General features: G+C 40.4%; 1 protein-coding gene across 1 annotated transcript in view; it reads left to right on the forward strand.

Annotated features, from left to right (window-relative positions):
- Positions 1-6037, forward strand: part of LOC115575359 (sodium- and chloride-dependent betaine transporter-like) — a 54658-nt gene extending 48621 nt beyond the window's left edge. Inside the window, exon 15 of the mRNA XM_030407380.1 lies at positions 5611-6037. The gene's annotated coding sequence lies outside the window, so the exon portion shown is untranslated. The remainder of the gene's footprint in view (positions 1-5610) is intronic.
- Positions 6038-7568: the final 1531 nt, after the last annotated feature.

Consider the following 7568-nt stretch of genomic DNA (forward strand, 5'->3'; position numbering starts at 1 on the left):
TTTAAACATTTGTATGTAGATGGTGTCTTCAATGGTTTTGCCAATTTGTCATCTCTCTATGGCCTCCCTGTTACTCATCTGTTTCACTACTTTCAGATCCGCAATTTTGTCACCAAGTGTTTTCCTAATTTCCCCTCTTTACCTCCAGAACAGTGATGGGAAACCACGCTATCATTTGCTCCTCATCACAGAGGAATCATCGCAAAGTTGTATGATATTATTTTGGCTTTTAGCAATCACTCAAGTGCTAAATTTAAGTGTACATGGGAAGAGGAACTGGGAATGCAAATACAGGAGGGGTCCTGGGAACAGGCCATAGAGAGAATACGTACTACCACCTCTTGTGCTCATCTTGGACTTATCCAATTTAAGGTCTTATACAGGGTACATTTCTCTAAGTCTAGACTATCTAAACTATATCTGGAAGTGGAAGACAAATGTGATAAATGCCATGGCTCTCCTTGTCACCTTAGCCACATGTTTTTTCTTTGTCCCGACCTGGAAGGTTTCTGGGCAGGTTGTTTTCTATTATGTCCACCGTTCTTGGGTTAAATCTCCAACCTTGTCCTCTGATTGCTATATTTGGGGTTCCTGACCCCTCACTTGCACTTAACTCTACACAAAAGAACATTATAGCTTTTACATCCTTACTAGCAAGACGTTACTTATTGTTGCATTGGAAGTCTGCTAAATATCCTTCTCCTGGTGGCTCAAAGACATCATGTCTTTTTTAAAACTTGAGAAAATTAAATACACGTTGTATGTACAGTTAAATTTTTTTCATAAATGGCAACCATTTATTTCCTATTTTACTAATTTAGAGGTACTGCCTGATTGAATGTGTGCCTGTTACTGTTGTACCTTTTTATATTGCATGAATAACCACTAATGTGTGTGTTGGTCATGATGAGCTGAGTGGGGGTGTGGGTGGGGGGGTGTTCACTGTTTACTCATGCATATTTGTTTAAAAAAAAAAAAGAAAAAAGGTCAATTGTATCTCTGTGATCGCAAGTATTGTACTTTTTTCAATAAAGATATTTTTAAAAAAAAAAAAAAATGTAATTCAGTTGGTGCATCAGCAGAAGTTGTCCAGTATGGTGATAAGTCTTGATACCGAAAAAAAAGCCTTCGACAGAGTCGAATGGCACTTTCTCTTTTCCACTTTAAATGCCTTTGGGCTTGGAGGTGCTTTCAGCAACTGGGTTAGGTTGTTGTATAACAGACCACTGGCTGCTGTTCGGATCAATGGCCAGCTTTTATCCTACTTCCCTCTGGGTAGGGGAACCAGGCAGGGGTGCCCGTTATCCCCGCTGTTGTTTGCTATAGCGATCAAGCCCCTTGCAGAAGCTAAAAGGAATTGCCCAGATATCACAGGAATGTACAAGGCCAACTTTGAAACTCTGTTAAAAGCACAAATGTGATGACTTGGACAGATGGATATCTCTTCCATTATCAATGATGGGTAGAATTGCTTTATTCATGATGAATATCCTCCCAAGACTTCTTTATCACTTTCAAATGGTCCATATTCTATTTAATAATAAAACAATTAGACGGGTAAATGGCTGGATCAGTTCATTTATTTGGAACAGAAAGAAACCTCGACTAAAAATGGCTAATTTGCAAATGTCTGTGGAACAGGGAGGCTTAGCTGTCCCAAATATTAGGCTCTATCAGCTGGCTGCACAGCTTCGATACACAGCTGAGTGGATTAATAATGACCCAGAATCGGTGTGGCTAGATCTGGAATCGGCGAATGTAGGTAATGGTCTCTCAAGTCTTTTATTTGCCATGGACTCAAAAAAATCTAAGAATGCTGGGGACAATAACATCTTAATTACAAGAAGTCTGCAAGCAATAAGAAAGTTAGAGGGTCGTTCTAAAATGTTGTCCCCGCTAGCTCCGATATATGGGAACATGGATTTTGCCCCAGCCCTCTCAGACATGGGATTTAGGATGTGGGAGGAAAGGGGGATTTTAACTCTGGGACATCTATTTGATAAAGGAGTGATGCTTACATTTGAACAAATCCGACAGAAATATGGTCTCCCCGGCAATCACTTCTTCAGGTATCTGCAAATTTGCAGCTTCATTCAGAATCAAAGCAGGTATAACTTTGACTGTCAGACCTCACGGATGGAACGTTTACTCCTCGGTAAAGGCAAGAAAGCAGTTCTCGGTCGGGGATATGCTGAGCTCAACTCTGTTAGCAATATGAACTTAGAGTATCTTCGATGCAAATGGAATGCTGATTTCAATCTTACAGTAGATTAATCAACATGGTTGGAAATATGGCGGTAAGCTAGAGAGATCTCCATATGTAACAGAACCAGAGAGACCCAGTTTAGAATATTACATCGCTTGCAGATAACACCACAGCTCAGACACAGGATGAACTCAAGTTTGTCTGAAAAGTGTTCTAAATGTCAAGCAGAGGTGGGTAGCTATAGACATTGTATGTGGACATGTATCCATGTTGAGGAGTACTGGGGTATAATTGTTGGCAAACTTAATTTTTAATGTCCAGCTTGATGCTGATCCTCAGGTTCTGCTTCTTGGTCTGCCTAGTCGTCATATTAAAAGGATTTCATCAAAGAAGGCTGCTCGGTATTCTCACATTTGCTGCTCAGAAAAATATATTGCTTCTGTCAGGTTTAGGTTAAAGGGGAAAACTAAAAAAGGCTTTGGAGATAGGAGTTGGACCAAAATGCAGTTACACACGGGAGGCAATGATATGGGGAACAAAAGGCGAGCCTTTAATTAACAAAAGCTGAATACAAAAAAACTGAGAGCCAGGTACAAAAGGACAAAAATGGACAAGAAGTAGCAGTAGCAAAGTAGCAACGCAAAACAGCCAGACAAAGTAGCAACAAAAAGGGCAAGACAAAGCACAACCAAAAAAGGCAAAGTACAAATCAAAACCAATGCAAAAAGCAAAACTCAAGGTCCAAAAACACATACCATGGGGAGATTTGAGACAGGCAGAAACAGGCAGGAACATGAACATGCGCAGACATGGACAGCGACATGAACGGATGCTGGCGGATGCTGGCGGATGCTGGCGAATGCCGGCAGAGGCAGAGGCAGAGGCAGAGGCAGACAGAACACAATGACCGGACAAGGAGTGAAGGGAACACAGAGACTAAATACACAGACACTGATGAACAGACGAGGAACAGGTGAGGTGGACCAACAGCTGAGATAACGAGGGGAAGGCAGGGATGAGAACACTGACAGACAGAGGGAGACAGAGGGAAGAACATAGGAGACACTTAAAGGACACATGAGGGCATGGAAAATCAAAACATAAGACACAACAAGACATGATACAAAGACATGGAAATCAAATACAAGAAATCACAAGACAAAACCAGACACAAGAACACGACACAAAGAACATGAATCCAGAGTCGTGACAGCTTCGATGGACTGATAATGTTCCACCTACAATTAGGGGTTGGCACAAAGTAATATTTGACTTACTACCAATGGAATATCTAACATATAGACTCAAATGTAAGATGGATGATTTTTGTATGATTTGGACCCCTTTCTTTAAATATGCAGGTAAAAGACTCACAACCATTGTATTAAAAGGGATGATAGATGGCAATGAGGAAAACTGGCTAACTGATGTTTTTGGGTCATAAGGCTGGACTTTAATTTACTATAATTATTTTTTCATTTACTTCTTAAAAAAAAACAACAACAACAAAACATAGAATTTTCTCTCAATTGATATTGTTATTTTATTTTCTTTATTACTCTTTTTTCGTTGCAGATTTGTATTTGCTGCATCACTGTCAATTGTAATAGGACTGAGCGTTTTCCGTATGTCTATGTGTGAATGTCTATATTTGTGTATATACTTGGTTCCCATATTCTCTCAGTTATATTTTTACTGCTTTTTGATATAGGGAGATGATTTTCTCTGAGCGTATGGTACTGTGTATATCAGATAACAAGTAGTCAGAGAATTTTTTTTGTGGCCTTTTTTCTTTGTTGTTTGTTGTCTGTTTTGTCAGAAAATGTAATAAAAATATCATTTAAAAAAAAAAAAGACGGACAGACAGCAGGCATGTTAGGTTATTGTCACCTTCCTCCTGTATGCTGAGCAGGGGTGGAAGTAAGTCATTAGAGCTACTGAAATTACTATAACTAACACATTTTTGTGGTACTTATCAAGTCTGTAATTTTACTTACGGAAAGTATGCTTACACCACGTAATCTACTCATTTACTTTTAAAATTATGATTGAGTACAGAGTACAAATTGAGATAATATTCAAACCTTCCATCTACAGTTTTGCGGCCAATAAGGCCATCCCATCACATAGAGCCAATGAAAATGTGGTTAGCCATATGGTTCATGATCCACCAGCTAATGTAAGAAGTTGTCAGTCACTTCTGTCAGTTTAGCAGAAAAACAGAAGAGACAGTGGTTTCGTTTCATTTTTAACAACAACGTGCTGGCTACGGTTTGTGTAAGATTGTTTGTGTGCGCTAACCGCTTCACATCGGACTGCTTCAGTAACGAGGGTCAATACAAAGCTGGCTTTGACCCACTAACCATTCTGAAACATCCTGCTGCAGCCACAGAGTCTGCACTTCTTCAGGAGCCTCTCCATCTGGGTCCAATTCTGGGTCAAACTGGTATAGTTGAACGACGGCATCTCAGCGAGCCATAGGATACATCCACCGTAAACATTAGCGCATGCTACTGAAGCGTAAGCGGCATCCTCTCCCTGAAAGGGACCCGTATTAGGCAAGGCAGGCATTGACAGATGGAGCTCATTAGCATTTAAAGGTGCAAGCACAGAAATAGCCTGCTCTCAGTAGAGCTCACTTGAGCGACTTTTAGACAGCTGAAATTCAGGACCACGGATGGGTTTGGGGCAATACATTTCGAATACAGTGTTGTTGGACCTCTGACAGCTGTGTGAAATTGAAAAAACAGTATAATATGGGACCTTTAACACAAGACAACAAACAGGTTATGATTTGAATATGGTACAGATCTTTTGTTTTTTGTTTTTGTGCATGTATAGAAGTCCAAGACCAAAAATATATGGAAATGGGAGATGTTACATGGTCTAGTGCAAGCAGTCATACAAAAAATGCGTCTCTCACATTAAGGTTATAGCATGTCAGCTGACGATAGTTCAACCGCTCTGACGCACACTCCAATCCAATAAGTTTCGGTAATGCACTTAAAAGCAGTTTTCCATCCACCATTAAAGAAAAAAAGCAGAAGAAAATAGTAAGACAAGATAAAGAGGAACACATTGCTTTGTGCAATAGCGAGCGAAATTCAGACATCAGAACTGCTCCTGCCCACTTTGGTTCATTATGTTCAAATTAGCTGTTTGGGAAAATGTCAGGGAGTGAGGGGTGGATCTGACAAGGACAGTGTTTGTGTATGTGATTGGAAATGCGTAGAACATGCTAGTGTAGTATTTCTAAAACACAAGTGTTACGACCCCTCCAGCTGATCACCTCCTGCAGGAGTTGGCAGTCATGGAGGGTCATTAAGGCCAGGTGCTGACACCTGGTTTGGCTTCTACCGAGGCTACAAATAACGGCTTGGTCTCTTTGTCTCTCTCTCTCCTAGGCTCCACACCTTCGCAGGATCTGGGTTTGTTCCGGTGTTCTCTGGCATACAACACACACACACACACACACGCCTCACTCATCCATGCCCTGCATTCATGACTGATGCCGATACTCTCCACACCTCATGCTTTTGTAGATAGTTTCTTTCAGAAGATTACCAATAAACATTTTTGGTAAAACTTAAAAACCTGACTTGTCTCCCCTCATTGTCACAAACATTGAGCTGGCTTGTGACACAAGGGTTGTCATGTTCAGTGTGAGCTTTGCCTGTATTTGCCTTGTCTCCCCCTACTGGCGTTTAAGGGAAATTCATTATTTGCCTGTTTAAGTCCAGCCTTTGTTCTGATAGGTGGATTAGGTCACATGACGCTGCCAGGTCATAGTGTAGAGAGTCTGATCAGGAAAAGGCTTCAGCTTCTACATGCCATGCGGCCGGCTTGTAGCTCCAGCTATCATCGTTATTTCCTCCCACTGTTTGTGCTGAGGAAAAGGATGTAAATCACTAAACAAAATATGCCACAATCTGAATTAGGCAAGTAAGAGCTAGTGTTTACACATGCTTATACCATGGTCTGGGGGAATACTCGATTCTGATTGGCTGCAGGGTGTCCATTAACCCCTGATATATGGACACCTACTAAATAGTTCCAGTCAAATTGACTGTTCACTTCTGTAAATTAATGCGCTAACTGGCTTATCAAATCTGAATATTTTATTTCCAGCACTGAGTTCAGTCCGTCAGTCCTTCAGTGTCTTATCCTCTGAACACCACAGGGTGGCGACTGTAACACACAAGCTGCAGAAAGTTCACTTCCCCTCTAAATTTACTGATACGCGAATAATCTCACATCCCGTTCGCTGTTCAACTCTCTGCTTCAGGCTGCGGCCACAGTAACGTTACACACGGCCGGTCATTTGTTCGTGAAAATCTTGCTATTGAGTTGGGGACAATGACATGACTGGATAGGTAGCTAATCGTGTTAGCTAGCATACTGTCGAATTATATTTACTGTTTGTCAACCGTATGCAATGTTATTGACTTTGAATCTTGCTAGCATAGCGTTAGCTTTCTGGCTCATGGCTGAGTGGACTAGAATATCTCCCGTTGCCAAGTCGTATCTATGGTCCGTCCTATTTACTGGAGGAGTGAACAACGTCTCCGTTGCATAAGAATCTTACGGGAGAGTAATGACTGTTCCAGGTATTAGTCAAACCCTCAGGCGTTACCAGGGAAACTAAGTTATGGCTTGTGAAAAACTTTATATTTTGATTGTAAAACGCATGAAAATGTAAATTAATGGTCCGAATTTCTTTTCTTTGGCAAGTGACCATGGTATAAGCGAGATAATGCCCTTCGAGGTGTCCATGAACAGGAGTTAATGGACGACGCGGAGGCCTAAGAACGGTTGCCTCCGCGTCGTCCATTAACTCCTGTTCATGGACACCTCGTCGGGCATTATCCCTTACAAATCACACACACATACAATAACTTCAGCGTAGAAATACAAAGCTGTTACCATTAAAATACCAGTATATTCAAAACACAAATAATGAAAATGCAAACCACAAATCACTTATTGCAGTACATTCAAAAACTGTGAACAGTTAGTACTGTACAAGTACATCCTCAACAGCAAATACAAAATAACAACAGTAATAAAAGTATTTTTTACTGTAAACCAGTAAACAAAATATGCCACAATCTGAATTAGGCAAGTGAGAGTTAGTGTTCACACATGCAAAACACACACACATACAATAATTTTAGTGTAGAAATACAAAGCTGTAACCATTATAATACCAGTATATTCAAAACACAAATAATGAAAATACAAACCACAAATCACTTATTGCAGTTAGTACTGAACAACATAACAACAACAGTAATAAAAGTATTTTTTACTGTAAACCAGTAAACAAAATATGCCACAATCTGAATTAGGCAAGTGAGAGCTA

Source organism: Sparus aurata, chromosome 23 (genome assembly GCF_900880675.1).
Source record: "Sparus aurata chromosome 23, fSpaAur1.1, whole genome shotgun sequence".
Taxonomy (NCBI): domain Eukaryota; kingdom Metazoa; phylum Chordata; class Actinopteri; order Spariformes; family Sparidae; genus Sparus; species Sparus aurata.